At 43.9% G+C, this 24,038-nt stretch overlaps 1 long non-coding RNA gene across 4 annotated transcripts in view; it reads right to left on the bottom strand.

Moving 5' to 3' along the window:
• Positions 1–24,038, bottom strand: part of LOC308584470 — a 479,498-nt gene that overhangs the window by 411,078 nt on the left and 44,382 nt on the right. For 3 of the 4 annotated variants that reach the window (XR_014006808.1, XR_014006809.1, XR_014006810.1), the window contains exon 2: positions 3,970–4,027. The exons of the other annotated variant lie outside the window; for it this stretch is intronic. This is a non-coding gene — a long non-coding RNA (uncharacterized lncRNA). The remainder of the gene's footprint in view (positions 1–3,969; positions 4,028–24,038) is intronic. 4 annotated transcript variants of the gene reach the window in all.

Here is a 24,038-nt window from a genome sequence, read left to right as displayed (position 1 = left end):
GATATAAAATGGATGAATTTTCTGCTCTGTGCCAGTAACCACGGATTCACCCTGGTGCTTTTATTATGTAAAAATTCTTGTTCACACAGAAAGAGGCTTATGGGCATTTACATAAAAAAAAGGTGCATGAGAGGATCAGCAAAATTAAACCAACTTCAAAATATTAATAGCACACCGAGAGTCAGGGAAGCAAGCCAAGATTCATCAAGAGCCACAAACTATTACCTGGGAGATGCACAGACAATCTCTATCTTCTGCCTTGGATTGCTGAACTGTCGAGTCGTTATCACCCACCCACACTGTTTTATCACTCTAAACATCTTTCGTTAGGTGATGGGACACAATGTCAATGGTGGGCATGCTAGTGGTGGAAAGGGCTTTCAGAGAGGTGATCCCGATACATACCGTATTCTTTGCACCATAACACTCACTTTTTTCCTCCTAAAAAGTAAGGGGAAATGTCTGTGCGTGTTATGGAGGGAATGCCTACGGGTGGCATGCCTACGGATTTTCCTCCTCTAAAAACTATGTGCGTGTTATGGTCGGGTGCGTGTTATAGAGCGAAAAATACGGTATTTAGTACATCTCATTCTCATTCACTATTGTTGCCACTGACTGGCACCCCATATTTCAGATAAGGTTTTCTCAGTGGCATAGCACGGGTTGCTAGCTCCCAGGGCCATGCAAAGGACTGGGAGGGAGAGGGGGAAACTAATGGAGTACACGTGCACATTCGACAGCCCAATGGTATCCGTGTCACCTGGAAGATCGCAACTGCAGAGCAAAGAAGAGTCATTCTGTGCAGTCAGTTCCTGGTTCACACGGAGAAGCCATTTTCAATGGAGCCCAGCAGCAAAAGTGCACAGCTGTACTGAGGCAGCACCGGGTGTTGAAATTTTGCACCCCTAACAATTTTGAGCCCAGGGCAACCACCCTGTGGTGCCTCCACACACTATGCCACTAGGTTCTCTCCCAGGCCTGCCTGGAGACACCAGGGATTGAAGCTGGGCTCTTTTGCATGTAAGGCAGGTGTTATGGCCCTTACCTGGGCTGATCCTCAAAGAGGCCAGGGCCCCAATTTGTAATGGGCTTGGAAGGAGGAGTGAACTGTTGAGTTAGGCTTTCCAAACTTGCTTTCCTTCAAGATACAGAGCCTTCACTCATTTCCACATCTGATAAGAAAAGCTCCAATACGACACTGATGGAATCCATGCACAATTGTCATCCTCTAAAGAGTGAAGGCCTTTTGATCTTCCCCTTTCAGAATATTTCTCACTGGGGCTGATGGGAGTTGTAGTTGAAAACATAGGGAGGAGGAGGAGGAGTTTGGATTTGATATCCCGCTTTATCACTACCCGAAGGAGTCTCAAAGCGGCTCACATTCTCCTTTCCCTTCCTCCCCCACAACAAACACTCTGTGAGGTGAGTGAGGCTGAGAGACTTCAAGTAGTGTGACCAGCCCAAGGTCACCCAGCAGCTGCATGTGGAGGAGCAGAGACATGAACCGGGTTCACCAGATTACGAATCTAATGCTCTTAACCACTACACCACACTGGCTCTCTGGGAAAGGCTCTCTGGGAGGGCACCAGGTTGGCAAAGGGCAAAGGGCTGCGTTAGACATTGGTTGCCTGAGCTAGGCTGCCAGAGGAATGCTTTGAGGCCTTAACCCTAGTAACACTTCCAGCAAATGCCTGTCTTGGAAGTCATAGGATACCAATTGAAAAACTGTGCATAAAAAATTCAAAGTTTGAGAATGGCTTTGCATACTTTTGCCTCAGATTCTGGTGGCCATAACAGCTAGCATGGGTAGTTTTGAAAACGGTCATCTCTTGCTGCATACTCTACACTATGACAGACAACAAATAAGCCGAAACATATGTATGCGACTGGTGCATGTGCAGGCACAGACATGATCAGGAGGCAGTGCAAGACCAGCAGGATGAGGAGAGGACAAGAACGAAGCCTACAGCAGCTCTGACATCGGTGGGTAAAACGTGTCATGCTGAGCTCAGAGACCACAGCTGCCATTCAAGGAATCATTAGCAACGAAGGAGAGGTGGGGGAACATGTTGTGTTGTCATCACACTGTAAGGCTGGCTGCAGTCCAAATTAGCTTCCTTAGAGAGTGTGAATCAAAATGACAAGTAATCTGAATGTTAATGAAAAATTCTCTCTTGCTTAAGGCTCCTGACTGCCATGCAGAAAGTTGTCATCTGGAAGACATTATCTCTCTTTTCTTGGATTATGAATCCCACCATTTGGGCTTGCTGAAAGTGGTGCTCTGGAATTCCAAAGTGGATCTGGGCCCTCCTCAGATGTGGCATGCTGGCAAACCCTTTCGTTTGTTTATCCTGTCTACCTGTTAAAAGAATTGTGTTCCCCACCAGGAGGAATATACACTTACCTGCCTGATATATGTAGGGCAAATCCACGTTTGCCACATGCAAACCAAATTTCATTTGCATTTTTTCTAAACTTTTTTTTATACTTGAGCTTTGATCCAAAATTTGGAGAAGTGAATATTTCAAAGAAAAACTGTGTTTCGGTTTCGTGTATTATTTTGTAAAGTGTGAATTCTCCTCCCTCTCTACTATACAGATCAGCGGTTTGGCTTCTGAATACAGACCAGTACAAAACCAGGCCTGAATAGAAAACTGGGGGTAGAAGTGAAGATTTGAATGGAATAGTAGCTGTTTATATTGAAGGGCCTTTCCTTCTAATTTGCCATCCCCCTCACCTCAACATTACCAGTAACGGATACAGTTTAAAATGTGAAACACTGAATTTGGCAAGCTGATACTTAATTCATTTCCCTTAAAATTTAACAAGACTCCACTTGCCTTCAGAGTCAAACACACTTCACAATACATAATCCAAATTCTTAGTAGTAGTGGTAGCAGTAGTTGTCATCATGATCATCATCTTATTGTTATTTACTTATTATCATTACTTGTATTATTTTGAGCAATTCATGCAAAATTTCATTCTAACTCATTTTTAGCACCAACTTCCAGCAACCAAACATAGGGCAGTACCCAACAAAACAGTCCCACTAAGGTAATTACTTTTCGTTGAGCAACAGAAGTTTCTTATTTCTCCTTTCCCTGCACACTCTGCCCTGTGTACCACCTAAATATGTTCTATGGGTGCACAAAGGGAGGAGAGGGAGGGAAAGTCCCTTTGCAGTGTCAAAAGTCCTTGTGTGAAAGGAGAGTTGATCTACAGCACTCAATTCACATAGAAACCCAAGTCAATCCAAAGCCCTATGGCCAACATGAACCTGAGGAACCTGTTCCAAAGGAACAAAGTGGGGAGATGTCCCCATTGTTATATTCTGATAGACTGCCAAAGTTATATCTCTCACCCTTACCCCCAACATGCCACCAAAGAAGTCAAAAGGCAATAAAACAGTATAGCCCTATTGGATCACTGTTTGGGGCCATATCAAAATGTCTGCCATGTATAGCTTTAGCCACATGCTAATGAAGGAAAACGGGAGAAAGGGCTGCCCAGCCACTAGATTCCCCCCGGGAATCTGGAAGAACAATTATAGGCCAGCTCAACAGCTAAGAAAATAGTTTTTGCAGTTATAGCTCACTTCACACTTGTAGGAGAATAGCACAGCAGAAACGTCAAGAAGCCTTTTGAAATCTAATTGGCCACCATCAACTGCCAAACAAGAGAATTAGCTAAATTGTTAAAGCTATAAAGCAAGTAGTGGTTAATGCTCCCCTTCTCCATTTTTCTTCTTTCCATTCACCACCGAACAAGGAATTTATTTTTCCAGACAAGAATCAGTTGGAATAGATTAGCTCATAGCGTTAGAGCCTTCATTCATGAAGTAGCGAATACAGATGTTTTAACTTATAATTTAGTCAAGCAACCAGGCAAGTAACCTTTTCAAGGAGCAGATTGACAGATCCTGGCATAAAAGGAAAGGACAAATCTTTTAACACTAACACACATTACCTTTAAAAAAATTCAGACAGAGATGTCTCCACACACAAAAACGAGATGCTTGCAATTGCTGGAAAACAATTAAAAACATTTGTCACAATTAAGCTACATTACAGAAACATGGGCAACATGCAGTTTAGAAGACTTCTAATTTATGAGATGGTGTATTCTGAGAAACGGTAATTTGGAGAGCGAGTTCAATCTTCATGAACAATATGTTTATCTTGCTAAGTTTCCAGATGGACTCTGGAAATTTTAGTCACCCTCTGCTGCGTCTCCAAAAGACTTAGAGCATTTCAAACATTTGCAATCATCCTCTACAGAATAACAGTTTTTGACAAAATAAATCACATGTTACACTTCTAAAGAAAGGTGGGTGCAATTCTAGACTGAACTCATTTCCCGCATTTCAAACTATTCGGTAGCCATTTTAATGCATTTAGGTGAATACTTGTGTGCTTAAACAGGAATGGAGTGGAGAGCACCCCAAAAAACCTACCCCAACATCTCTGCGTGTACTGGCTTGACTTCTGAGTGTGGAGCAAATTCTGAAGCGAATGCTACAGGGTTCCCTATGGCAGGAAGGCTTCTATCTAAGCTTGTTCGCCTGAATGTGCTTGATATTCATGTTTGGTGCAGAGAGAATGAGTTGGGCATTTGTGTATCATTTGGAGTTTCTATGCATTCAGTTGATTGCTCCCAACGTAACAGGGTGCAATCCAAACTCCCTATCCAGTGTAGATTGGATGTCAGTTTCGGCCCAATGAGAGATGGGAGAGTCACTCTGCTGGGGTAGAGCTGCAGTTCTCCAGCCAAGTAATGTGTACAGGTTGCATATACTTGGATAAAGTGTGTCTAAAATAGCAGACAAAATGTGTTGTTGTTGTTTAGTCATTTAGTCGTGTCCGACTCTTCGTGACCCCATGGACCAGAGCACACCAGGCACTCCTGTCTTCCACTGCCTCCCGCAGTTTGGTCAAACTCATGTTCGTAGCTTCGTGAACATTGTCCAACCATCTCGTCCTCTGTCTTCACCTTCTCCTTGTGCCCTCCATGTTTCCCAACATCAGGGTCTTTTCCAGGGAGTCTTCTCTTCTCATGAGGTGGCCAAAGTATTGGAGTCTCAGCTTCAGGATCTGTCCTTCCGGTGAGCACTCAGGGCTGATTTCCTTAAGAATGGAGAGGTTTGATCTTCTTGCAGTCCATGGGACTCTCAAGAGTCTCCTCCAGCACCATAATTCAAAAGCATCCATTCTTCGGCGATCAGCCTTCTCTCACTTCCAGCTCTCACTTCCATACATCACTACTGGGAAAACCATAGCTTTAACTATATGGAACTTTGTTGGCAAGGTGATGTCTCTACTTTTTAAGATGCTGTCTAGGTTTGTCATTGCTTTCCTCCCAAGAAGCAGGCATCTTTTAATTTTGTGACTGCTGTCACCATCTGCATAGCTCCTCATTTATTGCATCCTTCCCCTAAAGAGCTCAGAGTGTTTTACACAGGGATTCCCAGGCAGGATCCGGCGCAGACAATAGACAGGATCAGGTCAACTCAGATTAGATTCAGCAGATGAACTGGTTTGTGTACCTTCGGATCATCTAACTGTGTCGTATGTATGTTAATATGTTTCACACAAACAAATGTTGAACCCCTTTTGAAAACCTTCCTTCAAAACCTCCCTGTTCACATCCACTTATCTCCAGTGCCTAACCCAGAAGTCTTTTTCACAGCCTGTTGAGATGTATGGGATAATGAGTACCCCAAAAAAGAAGGTTAAACAAAGCTTAGAACAATCTTGCGTCATAGGTAAATATGTCCATTTAATCAGCGGAATGAGCAGGAGGTGAAGGTCAGTTTGCACTCTGAAGCTAAGATTTACTGGCCTGTAATTGCCAGTTGATGTCACTGCTTTCTGAGTGTGTATGTACGGATAGAGGTGAACGCAGGTAAATATTTCTATTAAGTGGGTGAAAGTTACTAACTTTTAATTTTTGTTGTGGCCATTATTAGTTCTATTATCTTCGTTTTAGCTTTATTGAGAGTTCTCCATTCTGGATTTTGCCCCTCCGAATACAGTTGCAGCTAAGCATAAAAAGTTTAGGAGGAAAGGGGTCATTGGTTTAATGGCACACATATAAGCATTACTTTATGTCAATACAAGCCTATTGATCTAAATCTCTCTCCTGTGTGTGCCTCACTTAGTTTAAGTGAAGCTCCACCAGGGCTAGGTTGAGCTGACTGTTTCTAAGCAATAAAACAGACATGTCATGAAACCCTCCGGCTATAAAGATTACCGTTCCCCTTTGACTACATACTTTTAAAGGAATTTTACTTGAGAGCAAAAGCTTAGTCTTTTTAAAAATAAAAAAACCACACATTTGGTCCTTATTTGCCTGAATCAAAAGGTAACATCCCCCAAATTCTAGGAAACCTACTTTCATTTACTCTTTCTAAGAAAGGTCACCCATGTCTTGTCTGCTTCCCCATCCATTCATTGTTTTGTGGCAAGGTACAATTCTATATATAAAAAAAAAATAGTACTGAACATATTTGGGTAAGAAACTTCTAAGAAATGGAATGCCAACTAAAGGCACTAGGGATTTTTCTTCAACCATCCAGTAGCACAGCTCAGGCAGCGTTCTTCAACCTTGGGTCACCAGGTTCTGTCTGACTACAATTCCCATCACCACTGGCTAAGCTGGCTTGGGAGGATGGAAACTGTAGGCACAGGGCTGAAGACCAGTGAACTAAGGCGACAAGGGACACCTTCTAAGGTCACATACACACCAATTCATTTATAGCACTCTTATACCACTTTGACAGGCATGGCTTCCTGCAAAGAATCCTGGGTGCTGTCGTTTGCTAGGAGACCCCTCTCAGAGCGGCAGTTCCCAGCCCGTTTATACATCTACCGATTGGCCGTTGCAGTAATAATTTTTGTTAAAGGGGAATAAAGGAAAGAAAAAGAAAATAATTCAATGCCACAATATTACAAACATTCCGTCTGTGCAAGCGTATCAGAATGATCCCCACTGCATGTGCTATTCTAGAGGGGGTTTTTTACCACCCCAGGCAATTTTAGGACTTGTGGGAAGGAGACAGGGGATAGTCCTGTTGTGCTTCCATGTAGGGCTTCTGATACCAGAGTTTGTTAGAGTTTCACTTCCACCCATGGTGCTGGTGACGCAGAAGGAAGAGTAGGGTGTTCATTTTCCAATCACAATGCTGAGAAATTCTGCCAGATATTTTTTTATCTTCCACCCCTCATATTTCCTATTTGTTTGTGAGCTGCAAGATTTAACAAGTTCTACACCCATTGACTGTGTTGACCACAGCAAACTATGGCAAGTTCTTAAAGAAATGGGAGTGCCTGATCACCTCATCTGTCTCCTGAGAAATCTCTATGTGGGACAAGAAGCTACAGTTAGAACTGGATATGGAACAACTGATTGGTTCAAAATTGGGAAAGGAGTACGGCAAGGCTGTATATTGTCTCCCTGCTTATTTAACTTATATGCAGAATTCATCATGCGAAAGGCTGGGCTGGATGAATCCCAAGCTGGAATTAAGATTGCCGGAAGAAATATCAACAACCTCAGATATGCAGATGACACAACCTTGATGGCAGAAAGTGAAGAGGAATTAAAGAACCTTTTAATGAGGGTGAAAGAGGAGAGCGCAAAATATGGTCTGAAGCTCAACATCAAAAAAACGAAGATCATGGCCACTGGGCCCATCACCTCCTGGCAAATAGAAGGGGAAGAAATGGAGGCAGTGAGAGATTTTACTTTCTTGGGCTCCATGATCAGTGCAGATGGTGACAGCAGTCACGAAATTAAAAGACGCCTGCTCCTTGGGAGAAAGGCGATGGCAAACCTAGACAACATCTTAAAAAGCAGAGACATCACCTTGCCAACAAAGGTCCGTATAGTAAAAGCCATGGTTTTCCCAGTAGTGATGTATGGAAGTGAGAGCTGGACCATCAAGAAGGCTGATCGCCAAAGAATTGATGCTTTTGAATTATGGTGCTGGAGGAGACTCTTGAGAGTCCCATGGTCTGCAAGGAGATCAAACCTCTCCATTCTGAAGGAAATCAGCCCTGAGCGCTCACTGGAAGGACAGATCGTGAAGCTGAGGCTCCAATACTTTGGCCACCTCATGAGAAGAGAAGACTCCCTGGAAAAGACCCTGATGTTGGGAAAGATGGAGGGCACAAGGAGAAGGGGACGACAGAGAATGAGATGGTTGGATGGTGTTCTTGAAGCTACCAGCATGAGTTTGATCAAACTGCGGGAGGCAGTGGAGGACAGGAGTGCCTGGCGTGCTCTGGTCCATGGGGTCACGAAGAGTCGGACACGACTAAACGACTAAACAACAACAACACCCATTGATCCACAAATAAATATGCATAGAGTTGGGTGGCATGTGTGCCTATTCACCTTCACTTCACATGATGTCTACAGATAAGCAGATGGGACGTTCTCTCTAGAATGTAGTTGAGGAACCAATCAAATGTTCAATGCTTCATCAACTCACACATTCCTTATTAGTGGAAACCTAGCATGCCAGGGCAGGGACGCTGGTGGTGCTGTGGGTTAAACCCCAGAGCCTAGGACTTGCCGATCAGAAGGTCGGTGGTTCCAATACCTGCGACGGGGTGAGCTCCTGTTGCTCAGTCCCTGCTCCTGCCAACCTAGCAGTTCGAAAGCACGTCAAAGTGCAAGTAGATAAATAGGTACTGCTCCGGCTGGAAGGTAAACGGCGTTTCCGTGTGCTGCTCTGGTTTGGCAGAAGCGGCTTAATCATGACCCGGAAGCTGTACACCGGCTCCCTCAGCCAATAAAGCCAGATGAGCGCCGCAACCCCAGAGTCAGTCACGACTGGGCCTAATGGTCAGGGGTCCCTTTACCTATACCTTTAGCATGGCATGGCACAAAGTTCTGTAGCGTACACCTGATGTGCAGTTTCCAAAACAATAAGTTTACAGCTATCCTCCATTTGTACATCTCCAATTTTTATGATGCAGTTCTCCAAAATACATACATTAAGGAAAACTTTGCACAAAAATGAAGTTTTAATGAATGTAACATAAAATGCATTATATTAGGGAAAATTGCATAGGAAAATGTGTATATTAAGAGAAATTTGCATGAAAATGCTGGCAAATTTTCATGACTTAAAAAGAAAAATATGGAGAACTGAAAATTGCAAAAACGAGAAACTGAAACTGACAGGTTCACCTACCTCCTTCTGTGTCACGTATATATGGTTTAAGGCATAAATCATATGTATATGGCACAGTAAGAGGTAGATGAATTCACACATGTAAAATCTCTGCATTTCCTTTTTAGAACAGGACAGAAAAGGTGTGACTTTTCTGCACACCTCCTAATCTTAAATAAATGAATTTCCATGATATAAATGACCACATCACTAAGGGAAGCAGGATGAATATTTTAACATTCAACCACTGTACAGAATCAGGAAGTGACTACTTCTTCTGATGTGTTTATTTAAATGGGCTTCTTGATTCACACTATATTTTTTGGATTATTACACAAATATTTTATGGGACCCAGGACGCGGGTGGCGCTGTGGGTAAAACCTCAGCGCCTAGGACCTGCCGATCGCATGGTTGGCGGTTCGAATCCCCGCAGCAGGGTGAGCTCCCATCGTTCGGTCACAGGTCCTGCCCACCTGGCAGTTCGAAAGCACTCCCGGGTGCAAGTAGATAAATAGGTACCGCTTTATAGCGGGAAGGTAAACGGCGTTCCGTGTGCTGCTCTGGCACCGGCTCGCAAGAGCAGCTTCGTCACGCTGGCCACGTGACCCGGAAGTCTGCGGACAGCGCTGGCTCCCAGCCTCTAGAGTGAGATGAGCGCACAACCCTAGAGTCTGTCAAGACTGGCCCGTACGGGCAGGGGTACCTTTACCTATTTTATGCTCTGGTCACTTTACAAGTGCATTAGCTCTTAGGAAGTGTAGTAAGTTTTATTAGTGCTCCATGAGACTAATATAAAGAAATCCACCTGGGAGATTTAAATTTTATATTTTCAGCTGCACTAATTATTCTCTAAGGGATTAATTAAGGGGAAATTTTCCAGCTTTTCAACAAGTTTATGCTCACATTCAAGACTGATTTAAGAATCAATTTGAACTGTGATCTCTCTCACACACATACCCACCCACCCAAAAATATCCCCTCTCTCATTTCTTTAATGTGTAAACTGCTGATAAGCTAGTACAGGTGTCACGGTTAAACTAAACCTGCGTATTGACATGGGGGGAATGTAGAAAGAGCTCCTCTTTCTTCCATGTGTTTTATGCTCTCAGGGAAGGATGGCAGCAGGAATAATTATAGGTAAACATTCCGTGAATAAGATTAACATGCTGGAGGTCAGAACTGTTTGTGAAGTGTTTTATTTAAGCATGTCAGGTTAATTCAGACTGTGATGCTAGCATGAGTTCTCCTGAAGAGGATTAGAAAAAAAGAAGAAAGCAAGCTTAATTTCTCAATTTATTTAATCATACTAAGGACCTAATAAAACATTACATGCATTTGAGTGCAACTAAATCCTAGTGGACATTTTAATAAAGAAGGAGTGGGAAAGGCTGTTTGAGGAGGGAGCGATTTAGAGTGGGGGGAAATCGGAAGGTTTAACTCTTTCCCCACCAGCCATTTCCCCCCCTCCCTTTTAAAGCACTCATTTCTCACCCACACCTCCTGGTTTCAACTTGACGATTGCTCTTGCAGACACATTTTGAACCCCGTAAGCAGAAGAGCAGCTTGCAAGAGGGGGGGATTGAGTATAAAAGTGGGGGATACAGAAAATCATTCCGTTCCATGCTGTTTTACCGGTGAAGGGAGTAGGGAAGAAGCCTTCAGGGTTCAGTGTGCAATGCTGAGTTTAAAGTCAAGGGTTTGAAAGAGGCTTGCCTTTTTACGCAGCGTGATGAGACTGAAACCCAGAAGAACTTACCAGTAGACTTTGCTGAGCTAAACAGTAATGGGAACCCTCAGGATACCATACCCTCCAATTGTCCCTATTTTCCAGGGATGTTGCTGATTTAGAGAAGCCCTCCCAGTTTCTGATTTGATTCTGGAATGTCCCACTTTTCCTTAGGATGTCCCTATTTTCATTGGAGAAATGTTGGGGGATATGGAGTTATCCAACCTCTCAGCCTTCTGAAGGCAATCCTGCATAGGGAAGGTTTTTTTAAAAAAAATGTTTACTGTTTTATCGTTCAGCCTGGACACTGAGATCCAACGCCGAGGGCCTTCTGGTGGTTCCCTCATTGCGAGATGTGAGGTTACAGGGAACCAGACAGAGGGCTTTCTCGGTAGTGGCGCCCACCCTGTGGAACGCCCTGCCTTCAGATATCAAGGAAATAAGCATCTATCCTATCTTTAAAAGACATCTGAAGGCAGCTCTGTTTAGGGAAGTTTTTAATATTTAATGCTGTATTTTTAACACTCAATTGGGAGTCGCCCAGAGTGGCTGGGGAAACTCAGCCAGATGGGCGGGGTATAAATAATAAATTGTTGTTGTTGTTGTTGTTGTTGTTGTTGTTGTTGTTGTTGTTGTTGTTGTTAATGTTTTTATATGTGTTGGAAGCTGTCCAGAGTGGCTGGGGCAACCCAATAAGATGTGTAGGGTATAAATAATAAAATTATCACTATGTAATGGGACATCCCTATTTTCATTGGAGAAATGTTGGAGGGTATGGGATACAGCAGAGGGACACGGGTGGTGCTGTGGGTTAAACCACAGAGCCTAGGACTTGCCGATCAGAAGGTCGGAGGTTCGAATCCCCGCGCCGGGGTGAGTTCCCGTTGCTCGGTCCCTGCTCCTGCCTACCTAGCAGTTCGAAAGCACACCAACGTGCAAGTAGATAAATAGGTACCACTCCGGTGGGAAGGTAAACGGCGTTTCCGTGCGCTGCTCTGGTTTGCCAGAAGTGGCTTAGTCATGCTGGCCACATGACCCAGAAGCTGTACGCCGCCCCCCTCGGCCAATAAAGCAAGATGAGCGCCGCAACCCCAGAGTCAGTCACGACTGGACCTAATGGTCAGGGGTCCCTTTACCTTTATGGGATACAGCAGTCCTACTCCTCTAGTAGCTACTTCATTCCAGCTGTTTAATATTGATAGGCCTCAGTCCTCTAACAAGTCACCACCAACTGTACTTCCTCTACAGCCAGAACCAGGACTTAAAACTGAACCCTAATTCTACTTCTTAAGGAGCATGTGAGCAATAAATCACATGGTGTCAGTGCAGTTAACCCTTTATTCAAGGAAATGAGGTTGACTCAGGAGACCCCCAATTCCCCTCAAACAACTACAATTCTGAGCAGTTTAACAGTGTGAGGGGAATAGGGTCCTCCTAACAACACGGGGGTCAAATTAAATCAAATCTTTATTGTACGTCACAAACGTTGTCACACAACACATTGTAAACCAGGGTGAGTGCAAGTTAGATCAAAATCTGCTGATAGTTCTCTGGGCATTTGCAGTATATCTAACTCCCAATAATTGAACAATAGCCACATTTTAAAATAAAGAAAAATCTCCGAGATGGCTGACCTTTTGCTGTATGTTTCTCTCAAACGCCGCATTTCTCACCTGTAAAACAGGAATTGTACTCTGTTGGCTATGACCTGGTTTTGTGCAGCTGTACTGGCTGATTTTAAAGCTCTGTATTAGACTTCCCAATCTGTAGTAACTCCTGTGTAGAGCTGCAATTGTCTGTACAAGCTATTTCAGTTTTTGGCTAGGAGGGTGCAGGGAGAAATTGTCTCCATCCTAGTCGCCATCTGCATTTGTCTCCACACTCATAGCCACCATTTTGCAGCTCCTTGGTAGATTTCAGTGTGGAGAAAAAACAAAATAGATCCCACAAACCTGAAGTCTGGCCATCTCTGTCTTAAGCAGAAATTTCTGCAAGGACATGATAAAACAAATCACTGTTGGACCCTCACAACTATTACTTTATGGGTCTTGTGTAGGGGGCGGAAAAGTATCCATTTGAGTGGGTGCATGGAAGTAAGAGCTGCATTTGGATATTACCAATTGTTTTGCATGGACCACCATTAAGAGGAATATTATTATTATTATTATTATTATTATTATTATTATTATTATTATTATTATTATTATTATTCTGCAGCACACACAGCTATTCCATTCCAAAGATGCTCCTGAAAAATATTAGGAAAGAGAAGAATATGCTCAATAATTCAGAGAGCACGCACAGGCATAAACTATTCACAGTGACTCACATCCTCCAACTTAACAGATTTCAAATATATTTTGCCTGGGCAGTTAATCAAAGTATTCTTACCTCACACCTACTTAGTGAGACAGGGATGGGGAGATTTAGTTCATTTTTAAATTGTCACAATAAGAAGACCTACCTCTACCCAGCTTAAGCCTTGGTAGACATGACCATAATTGTATCAATGGGTAATTGGAAATAATCTTCCCACATTTCAGCTCCTTGCTCTGACTACTGAAGAGTGTCATTGCCTTTGGTCTTTTCCTGGGTCTCCCAGAGACTCCATTAATCTTTTCTTATCTATGACTGGAGTGACATTTTTCAGTATGAGAAGCAAAGAAAGGGCAACAGGGAAAAAGAAAAGATCTTTTATTAGACCAACGAGTTGTTTGAAAGTAGCAAGCTTTCCAACCTTATATGTCTTGGCATTTAAGGACTTTGTCTTAGTTTATTCTCGTGAAGACCTTCATGGAGGCAACTTGAACTTCTTATTTCTAGCATGTGTGGCCTGGCAAGCCTTGATTCTTGTGTTCAGTGAGACTTACTCCCAGGCAAATGTAGGACGAATGGTTTGCACCTCCTTAACTTCATAGAGACAGACAGACAGAGAGAGAGAGAAGCAGAGAGGGAGATCAACAGTTAGTCATTAAGGCAGGGGTAGGAAATGACAGGCAGGGGCCAAATGCCACTCTCCAAGCTCTCTAACTGACCCTTGGAATTCTCCCCAGGCCACACCTCCTCTCCTTTGATCACGCCCATCACTCTCCCTTCTTTGTATTCTGAGTACTTTTGCTGGGCTGGGCTGGGCTGTGTCTTCGAACTCTGACAATGCCCCTTGGGTTGCCTAGATGGAGGAGGTTAGAGAAGAAGAGGAGGAGGAGGAGGAGGAGGAGGAGGAGGAGGAGGAGGAGGAGGAGGAGGAGGAGGAGGAGGAGGAGGAGTTTGGATTTGATATCCTGCTTTATCACTACCAGAAGGAGTCTCAAAGTGGCTCCTCTCCTTTCCTTTCCTCCCCCACAACAAACACTCTGTGAGGTGAGTGAGGCTGAGAGACTTCAGAGAAGTGTAACTAGCCCAAGGTCACCCAGCAGCTGCATGTGGAGGAGCGGAGACATGAACCCGGTTCACCAGATTACAAGTCTACCACTCTTAACCACCACACCACATTGGCTCTGTGGGTCTGTATGTGTTTAATCTAGCCAACTTTACAAAGGTAAAATTTACATTAATTGCTTTGCCCACATTGGCCTTGCTCACCACTAGTATATCCTAAAATCACAGAAATGTAGAGTTGTAATGTTCCCCAAGGGTCATCTAGCCGAACTCCCTGCAATGCAGGAATCGCAGCTAAAGCAGCCATGATTGATGGCCATCCAACCTCTGCTTGAAAACCTCCAAGGAAGGAGAGTCCACAACCTCCTGAGGGAGTCTCTTCCACTGTTTAACAGCTCTTACTGTCAGAAAGCTCTTCCTGGTGTTTCATCAGCATCTCCTTTCTTGCAATTTTGAAGTCATTGTTTTGAGTCCTACCCTCTGGAGCAGAGAATATGACCTTCAAAAGCTGCCCCAAACTGGAGATAGCCCTCTGGCTGGGGGATAAAAGGTTCCCTGCCCCTGCTCTAAGCAGAACCTGGCTCTCCAATATCCAGTATCAACAACCTGCAAACAACAACACAGTATTTAAAGCAGAGTTAACCAAACCACCGTCACCCTCTTTGCAGGCAGAGATGAACTGGCATGGAAATCTCTAAAGAAAGAATGATAGGTTTCCATTGAATTTCAAGAACGCTTACCACACAATAGTTCCTAGAGGAATTTATGTGCAGCTTCTAATAATTTTGCTGGGATTGCAGTAAAACTGTTTGTTTTGAAGTTGCCACAAGATTTGCCTTTGCTCCTCTAATATTTTGAATGAAGTACACCAACAGTGCAACAAAATTTGTCTCCAATTTAGAACAAAAACAAAAACTCTCTCATGGAGAAACAGTGGGAACGTATATACACATTCCTGTCATAAGAGAACAGTGACCCTCAATTAGAGTGATTTCAGGCTGGCAGGGAAATTGAAAATGGCCTGAAATGGACATTGTTCACAGCACATTTTTGACCCCAGTCGGTGGTATCCAACTAACTCATTCCACCAATGTAAAGATTTCTCCTTGTGCAACAGAACTTTCCTTTCTCTTCTGCCCACATGCACCCCCTAAATCTGTTCTGGGGGTTCCCCAAACCCTCCAGGGCAGAACTGGTGAGGGAACGTAAGGAGAAGAGACAGGAAGAATTCCACTGCGCAAACAAAAATCCTTGCGCTGACAGAAAGAATTACTTGAATACCACCCTCAGTTCTGAAGCACTATGAAAATGGAAAAATCGATGAACAGAGACAAAAGCAGAATGAGTGTACACAACACATTCAACAACGCTTCTATAATCCCAGTTGTATTTATGAGGGGAAGAAGAAAACTACAGTTTAAGTTAGCAAAATACAGTGGTACCTTGGGATGTGAACGGGATCCGTTCTGGAGCCCCGTTCGCATCCTGAACAGACCGTAAGATGTGATAGCGCATCTGTGCGTGCGCGTGACGTCCTTTTAACCATATGCACATGCGCGAGCGGCGAAACCCAGAAATAATGCGCTCTGTTACTTCCAGGTCGCCTCAGAGCACAACCCAAAAGCGCTTAACCTGAAGCGTATTTATCCCGAGGTATGACTGTAAATAAAAACGACTTAGGGAGGCAGTTCAACCTATGGCAAGAGGGGACTTTCCTCCAAAGAATTATGTGTACTGTAGTTTGTAAAGGGTGCTGGGAATTATAGCTCTTTTAAAGAAAGCCAAGCACTTTAAATGTATGGGTGTGTGGGTGTGGGTGTGTGTGTGTGTGTGTGTGTGTCAGCCTCTCTGTGTGACAAGAATTCTTCCTTTCTGATTTATGGAGTTGCCTTCTCACACACCTACGCACAGCAGTGTTGTCATATCACAGGCCACCCAGCAGCCTTGAAAAAGCTAACACCCATCCTCTTCCACCTCCACATTCTATGCACCAAAGAGGGCGGGGAAACCAAATACTGAGTTGTAGCCCATTTGTGATATTTCAATCCTTAGTTATGAAGTTTCCGATAACTCAGCAGGAGTCCCCCTAAATCATGTTAAATTTGGACTCTAAATTGGATTTTCAGACTTCAGAAGAAACGTATAAGCAGGCTAACGCTCTTTCTTCTTATCTGGGATCACCAACGCTTACACTAATTTCAACAGAATAATCTCTAAAAAGGCAGAGATTTTGTAAATTAGCAACACCGTATCCACCAGAATCCTTCCTTCAGATCATTTGTAGACTTTGCCCAGAAGAAAAAAGGAAGGCAGACTGTGTGGGGAGGACTGGGGGGGGGGGGGAGGACTCTGAAGGATAAAGAGCAACAGTACAGACCAAGTTAAATCTCAGCCTGAAGCTCACAGTGCGATGTGAAAATTGATACCATATTTTTTTTTTATTTTAATGAAAAGCTACTTAGGGAGGTTTGTTATAAAAGTATGTGACTAAATAAGGCAATACTGTAATGTTTTTATATAACACTTTGGCTGCTGATTTAACACATCATTCTAGATTTTATTGAGGGGGGATGTTGGCTGCAGGCCTTTTTCCCTCTTTCCTTTTGAGGACGTTGAGAGGTTTGGGCTTTATTTGTGTAAATTATTGCCACTGTCTCATGTTGCCCCCCCCCCATTATTTACTGAGGGGAGGGGGAGTGTGGAGAAATGTCACTGACTACATTGAACAAGTCTAGCCTGCCCCCTGGAGCACTTGAAACATGGTGATAACTGCTTCTAAACATCAGCTTTTAAAAGGGGCGGGGAATTAAAATCTTCCCAGGCACTTTGATGCACAGGCAATGTTTAACCATATCCCCAGAGGCAGGTGACAGCGAAGCAGCTGGGTTGTCATGATTTGACAAGTCCTAAAACGTAAAATGAAAAGGTCTCCTCCACATCAATGCAGGTTTACACAGTGCCATCTAGAACAGCTCTCCTCCTATAATAGCACACAAGCCTGATAGACCTAATGGCCAGGATTCAACAAAAGCTCAGATTACGCAATGTCGTACATTCCTCAATTTCATACTTCCAATCATCAGAGACCAACTAAGTTAGTTCTTGCTATAAGCTTTCGTACACTGTATCTGAAGAAGTGTGCATGCACACGAAAGCTTATACCAAGAACAAACTTAGTTGGTCTTTAAGGTGCTACAGGAAGGAATTTTTTTATTTTGACTATGGCAGACCAACACGGCTACCTATCTGTAACTGGAATCATCAGAGAGAAATGATTGCCCCAACGTAGAATCAAACCCCCTGCAATTCAGGTTAAAGCAACACCCAGTGAACTTCCAAGGACCAGTAAGTATCTGAGCTTTGCAGGCTGAACTCTAATGCTCATCAGTGGCAGAAACCCATGGCATTCCAGATATTGTTGGACTCCAACTCCCATCAGCCCCAAGCGGTATGGCCAGGGATGATGGGAACTGTAGTGCACAGGCTCCCCCCCCCCATCCCATTGAGAAGTGCATTAGGCTTGGACTTTGGGGCAAATACTTGGGCTCTACAACCAAGGAAACCCCACGCCATCCTGACATGGGTCAGTGGGGGACTTTGGGATCTCAAATTTCAGTGGTGCCCTGTGCATTAAAATTCACTGTCTGCCCACTGTCTCTTGTGTTCCGTTCAACAATATTGTTGTTGCGCCCAGTGCTTTTTTCTGGCGGTACACACCAGTACGCAATACCAGCATATTTTTCTCCCCTTGCCACGACTTTTGAAATTGATGTCAAAACAGGGGCATGATCATGGTAACTCTCTGAACAGACCACAACTGCTTCCAACAACGTATTTCACCATTTACCCTGACAAAACATCACCTGTACTTGTTCAACTCTTTATATGTGAAGGCCTCCTTCACCGTCACTCACTACCTCTGCTCCAATTCCGTAAATCCAAAGCTATAGTATAGAGGATGTTTGCGTATGCGCTTTGCAGGGGGCATTCCGGCCCCTGCTTGCCATTATTGCTGCCGCTTCACGCTCCCCGGTCAGTCCTCCAATCGAGGGGAAGCTTGGGGGCGGGGTTTAGCCACTCATATGCGGCCACAGCAGCTCTTTCCCCTCTTTGCGCTGCCGGGTTTCAACGGGTCACCCACCCACCCTTCCCTTCAGTTCATTGCTTCGTGCTTGACCTCGCTATGGACCTCTGGTTGGTCGCATTGGTTGCCCAAGGGGCCTGGTAGGAATTTTTACCCAATTGGCAAATTGGCACTGGCCACTTGGTTTTTCGCCTACCTCAAAGCAAATCGTCACAACTTTCAGGTATTGGCTGTTAGGCATTGGAATATGTTGCTGGTGTATGGAAGGGCAGGGTGTGGCCGTCGCCTACCCCTTCACTTTATGGGTATTCCGTTAAAGGAATCCGGTCGTGGATCCTGTCCGGTGCCCTGCTGGTGGCTGGGGCCATGGCACGACCCCCGGTGACATCAGGGGAGAGCTTACAGTTGTATTTGCATCAACAGGCTCCCCCTACTGGTGGTTAACCCTTGTTAGACTCACCCCTCCCTGAGGGGGTGGAGTCAAGCTCTGCTGTTTATCCAATGCCTAAGCCAATACCTCTCACATGCTGTAATCAATAAAGTTGTGGCCTTTTTCTAGCCCATTAGACACATACTGTGTCATGTGTCTTTCTTATCCCCAAGTCCTCGAATCACAAATCCAAAGCTATAGTATAGAGGATGTTTGCATAGTTGCTCAGAAACCATGGGCACTACCATTTGTATCTTAAACCAGTATCAATGCAGCTGGAAAATTAAAGCAATGGTTTGTCCAACGCTTCCACAATACCAAGGGCCAAGTGGCCCAGCAGACTTCCAGAGGCCACATTCTTCCTGTGGGATGCTAGAAGCCACTCTTAACTGTTTGGCTTGTTCTTCCAATCATCCATTACACACAGCTCCAAGTGCCTGTAAAAGAGGTCCTCACTTATAATGGTGAATACTACACACTTAGCCCTGCGTAAATAAGTATGGGTGCTGTTCAGTTCCATTGAACAGAGTTTTCCTGAAAGCTATGAAATGCATTTCTCTATTGGGGGGGGGGTGTCAGTTTTAGAGGAAGGAAGAAAATAGCAAAAAAAAAACAAAAAACCCAGAGAGGTAATAAATACAGCTAATGTTTATGTGCTCTGTAAGCCCTCTGTTTTGTTTTTCTAATGTTCTATTTCTGTCACCTTACCAGCTATACTTGAAAGAGTAGCTGAATCTATTTCTAGCTTTCCCACAGAGACCATGATAAAAAGTACAGAAAAATATGCCACGTGCAGTCATTCTGATATATAATATATAAATTTCACATACCTTTACATAAGTTCAAATGTTGGCTTGGAGGGTTTTTTAAAAAAAGGATGTACATAAGAACATAAGAGACCTTCTGGATCTGATCGGAGGCTTATCTAGTTTAGCTTCCTATTCTCACAGTGGTCAACCAGTTGTACACTGTGGTGTAGTGGTTAAGAGCGGTAGACTCGTAATCTGGTGAACTGGGTTTGCGTCTCTGCTCCTCCACATGCAGCTGCTGGGTGACCTTGGGCTAGTCACACTTCTCTGAAGTCTCTCAGCCTCACTCACCTCACAGAATGTTTGTTGTGGTGGAGGAAGGGAAAGAAGATTGTTAGCTGCTTTGAGACTCCTTCGGGTAGTGATAAAGCGGGATATCAAATCCAAACTCCTCTTCTTCTTCTTCTTCTTCTTCTTCTTCTTCTTCTTCTTCTCAAGTAGGACCTATATCTTGGTCCATCAGGCATAATACCACTTGCTAATTCCCATGTAGCAAAGTGAACCAAAGTCCAAGGAAAACTTGTGCATGCTCTTATGAGGAACCTAATGAGAAATGAATCTGAGTGCTTGTGCTCACTCCTGATGACTATGCTTGTGGTGGTCTCCACGTCAGCAAGCTTTATTGTTCATGTGGAGACCACCTCAACCACAGTCAAGCTATGCCATGGTTTTTGTAATGAGGTGGTTTTGATGTGCAGATTTTGCTTTTCCTACACATTAGGTATACCTAAAAAGTCAGCCTGAAAAGATGGAAGAGGTTTTTTTAATGAGCATCCTCAGACTGTCCATTCTGTTGAGACAAGCTGTTTGCCTGAATATAGTATGATGTGCTTAATGCATGTTTACTGTATGGTGGTGGGGAACAGACAATTAGGGTGGCAGTCAATGCTGGGGTTACTCAGAGTAGACCTGTTTAAATTGCTATACATGACCAACTTGGGTTCATTACTTTCAGCAGGTCTGCCCCAAATAGGACAGGGGAACCTGTGGCCATCCTTTATAGAAGTTAAAAAACTTAAATAAAATACTGAATTCATTGAGGGACAAAACAGTCATTCCCATCACACAGTTATCTGGCATAACTTATGCCAATGACAAAACAATACTCCACACACACACACACACAGAGAGAGAGAGAGAGAGAGAGAGAGAGAGAGAGAGAGAGCGAGAGAGAGAGAGAGAGAGCGCTAACTAAATCTCGCACATATCTCGCCATTTCCTCAACACAATTCTGTACAGACCCATCATGAGATCCCAAAATGCATGCATGCAAAATCTGCCAGACTTCATCACCTATGACAATACCATTGTTGTTGTTGTTGTAAACATGTACACCCTAAAAGCCAACCCTGGAGGTTTATGAACTCTTGGGGGAAGGGACAGAAGAAGATAAGGGAGGATAGTGGTGAAATGGGATGTCCTGCCTTATGCAAGCAGAAATGTTTTGCACTGGTGCAAAAGCCACTGATGGATAACACACACACACACACACACACACACCCTGAGATTCCTGTATTTTGGTATAAAAGCCGCACATAGCATAGCCTGGGTGGGGGTGGGGAGAATTCCCTCAGGTCAGAAAACTGCAAAGAAGTAGTTAGATCTAATTTTTTTGGCACCAAGTTAAACTGAGGAGGAGTGGGGGCTGGAGATTTAAAAAGTGCATTCAAAGATACTTTTCTTTTTTTTCAAATCCAGTTGAATCAACAAGCCATTTCCTGCATTAATTTTCCAGCTAATGTAATTATATAGCCACAAGCTTTGGCTCCTGATCAGTTAAAAGAGCAGCAGGAAAAAACCCAAAACAAAAAAACCCCAGAGTCTCAAACTACCACATATTAATCATCACATCTGATAGAAGGAAATGGGCTTTATTGTGGTTCCTGCTTTGCAAATCAAACCCGTAACCACAGCTGATGTGGCTGTGTTCTACTCTTTAAAATGTACATCGGTTTTATTAGTATTTCTGTAATGCCCTGATGTTACAGGCACATTAGATGTGTTCCTGTACTCAAACAGAGTCCAGCTGAACAAAATTCTGCCTTTCTGCATAGCAACAAAATGTGTTTAAATAGCATTGCCCACAGCCTGCTTCTAGCATAGTTTTAAGCCATCTTTTTACCCAGGGTGGTAAAACAAAACAGAACAAAACTTAGCAAGTTTGTGCTCCTCAGATGAAATAAACCAAATAATGGTTTCCTTCTACCAGTGGCCTTCATTCTGTCCCTCCAAAAAAAAAAAAAAAATCAGTTTTAGCAGACTTCAAATGCACATGGCTTTTCTGCACCTGAGATACCAAGAAGCACAAAGCGTTGTTGTTGTTTTTAAAAAAGCAACAACAACCAATATTTCTTGTATCCTTAAGGCACAAAGCAATTACTGGTCAACATTTTGTGCATATTGAAGGAGATGAGTCTGTGACATGACTGGTGCAAAAGGATTGGGTGGTGTTACAAATTCACGCTTTTTAAAAGTTGCAACAGGTGTTGTTGATTGGCTCAACAGATGCAGCTATGTGTATACTGCTATCACAGAGATATGAAGCCAGAAAGATGAGGAAGACATCTCCCTTCCCTCCCGTTCCCCGCAATACATTCACATTTGCAGTTTTGACTTCATAGTAGTGGTGGGAATTATTAAGTACTTTAAATTCTGTTTCACACTACATGGAGTAGGACAGACAATTCCCTGCCAGAATGACTTGCAGTCTGTTTATTTATTCACTATAAGGTCCCAGGGTGGGCTGCAACATTAAATCAGTTAAAAACAGTGGGCCCTCACAATAACAGCCCTAAAATATACCTCTTACGGGCATTAAAGGCCAGGTTAAAGAGATATGGCTTTAGCAGCCTGGTGCTATATATGTGGTGGGAAGGGGCTACTCAAATGCAAGCACAGGAGGCCCAATCCAGATCTGGACTTCAGCAATGGAGAGAAGAGCTTTAATCCTTCTCTTTCCATCTATAACTCCCACCTCCCCCAAACCCCCTCTCCTACATGGCAAGTGAGGGGAAGGTGCCATAACTAGATATTATGAGAGAACCAGAGGATGTTGTTGTTGTTATTTAGTCATTTAGTCATGTCTGACTCTTCGTGACCCCATGGACCAGAGCACACAAGGCCCTTCTGTCTTCCACTGACTCCCACAGTTTTGTCAAATTCATGGTAACACTGTCCAACCATCTCGTCCTCTGTCATCCCCTTCTTCTTGTGCCCTCAATCTTTCCCAACATCAGGGTCTTTTCCAGGGAGTCTTCTCTTCTCATGAGGTGGCCAAAGTATTGGAGCCTCAGCTTCAGGATCTGGCCTTCCAGTGAGCACTCAGGGATGATTTCCTTAAGAATGGATAGGTTTGATCTTCTTGCAGTCCATGGAACTCTCAATAGTCTCCTCCAGCAGCATAATTCAAAAGCATCAATTCTTCGGCGATCAGCCTTCTTTATGGTCCAGCTCTCACTTCCATACATCACTGCTGGAAAAACCATAGCTTTAACTATACTGACCTTTGTTGGCAAGGTGATGTCTCTGCTTTTTAAGATGCTGTCTAGGTTTGTCATTGCTTTTCTCCCAAGAAGCAGCCGTCTTTTAATTTGGTGACTGCTGTCACCATCTGCAATCATCATGGAGCCCAAGAAGGTAAAATCTCTCACTGCCTCCATTTCTTCCCCTTCTATTTGCCAGGATGTGATGGGACCAGTGACCATGATCTTGGTTTCTTTGATGTTGCGCTTCAGACCATATTTTGCGCTCTCCTCTTGCACCCTCATTAAGAGGCTCTTTAATTCCTCCTCACTTTCTGCCATCAAAGTTGTGTCATCTGCATATCTGAGGTTGTTGATATTTCTTCTGGCAATCTTAATTCCGGCTTGGGATTCATCCAGTCCAGCCTTTCGCATGATGTATTCTGCATGTAAGTTAAATAAGCAGGGAGACAGTGTACAGCCTTGTCGTACTCCTTTCCCAATTTTGAACCAATCAGTTGTTCCATATCCAGTTCTAACTGTTGCTTCTTGTCTCACATAGAGATTTCTCAGGAGACATTTAAAGAGGTAGCTCCTCTTATAGCTCAGTGGTAAGAGAATCTACCTTGCATGCAGAAGGTCTCAGGTTCAGTCCTCAGGTAGGGCTGGGAGAGGCCCACATCTGAATCCTTGGAGAGCTGTCAGTCAGGGTAGGCTGGCAGGGTATCATTATATGAACTAATGATAGGACAGCATCCCGTGTCTCTTCCGCTCCCCTAGGAACCAACTCCTAGGGGCTGAGGTTCCTTTGGCCCCTAATAAAATGTTTGAGCAGCCCAAACCCCCCAAAGTTGATGGGTAAGGTAAAGGGGTAAAGGGACCCCTGACCATTAGGTCCAGTCATGGCCTACTCTGGGGTTGCAGCGCTCATCTCGCTTTATTGGCCGAGGGAGCCGGCGTACAGCTTC

Source organism: Podarcis bocagei, assembly GCF_964188305.1.
Source record: "Podarcis bocagei genome assembly, chromosome: 3".
Lineage (NCBI taxonomy): Eukaryota > Metazoa > Chordata > Lepidosauria > Squamata > Lacertidae > Podarcis > Podarcis bocagei.
The sequence above is the reverse complement of the archived record's forward strand: the minus strand, read 5'-3'. Positions and strand labels throughout refer to the sequence as shown.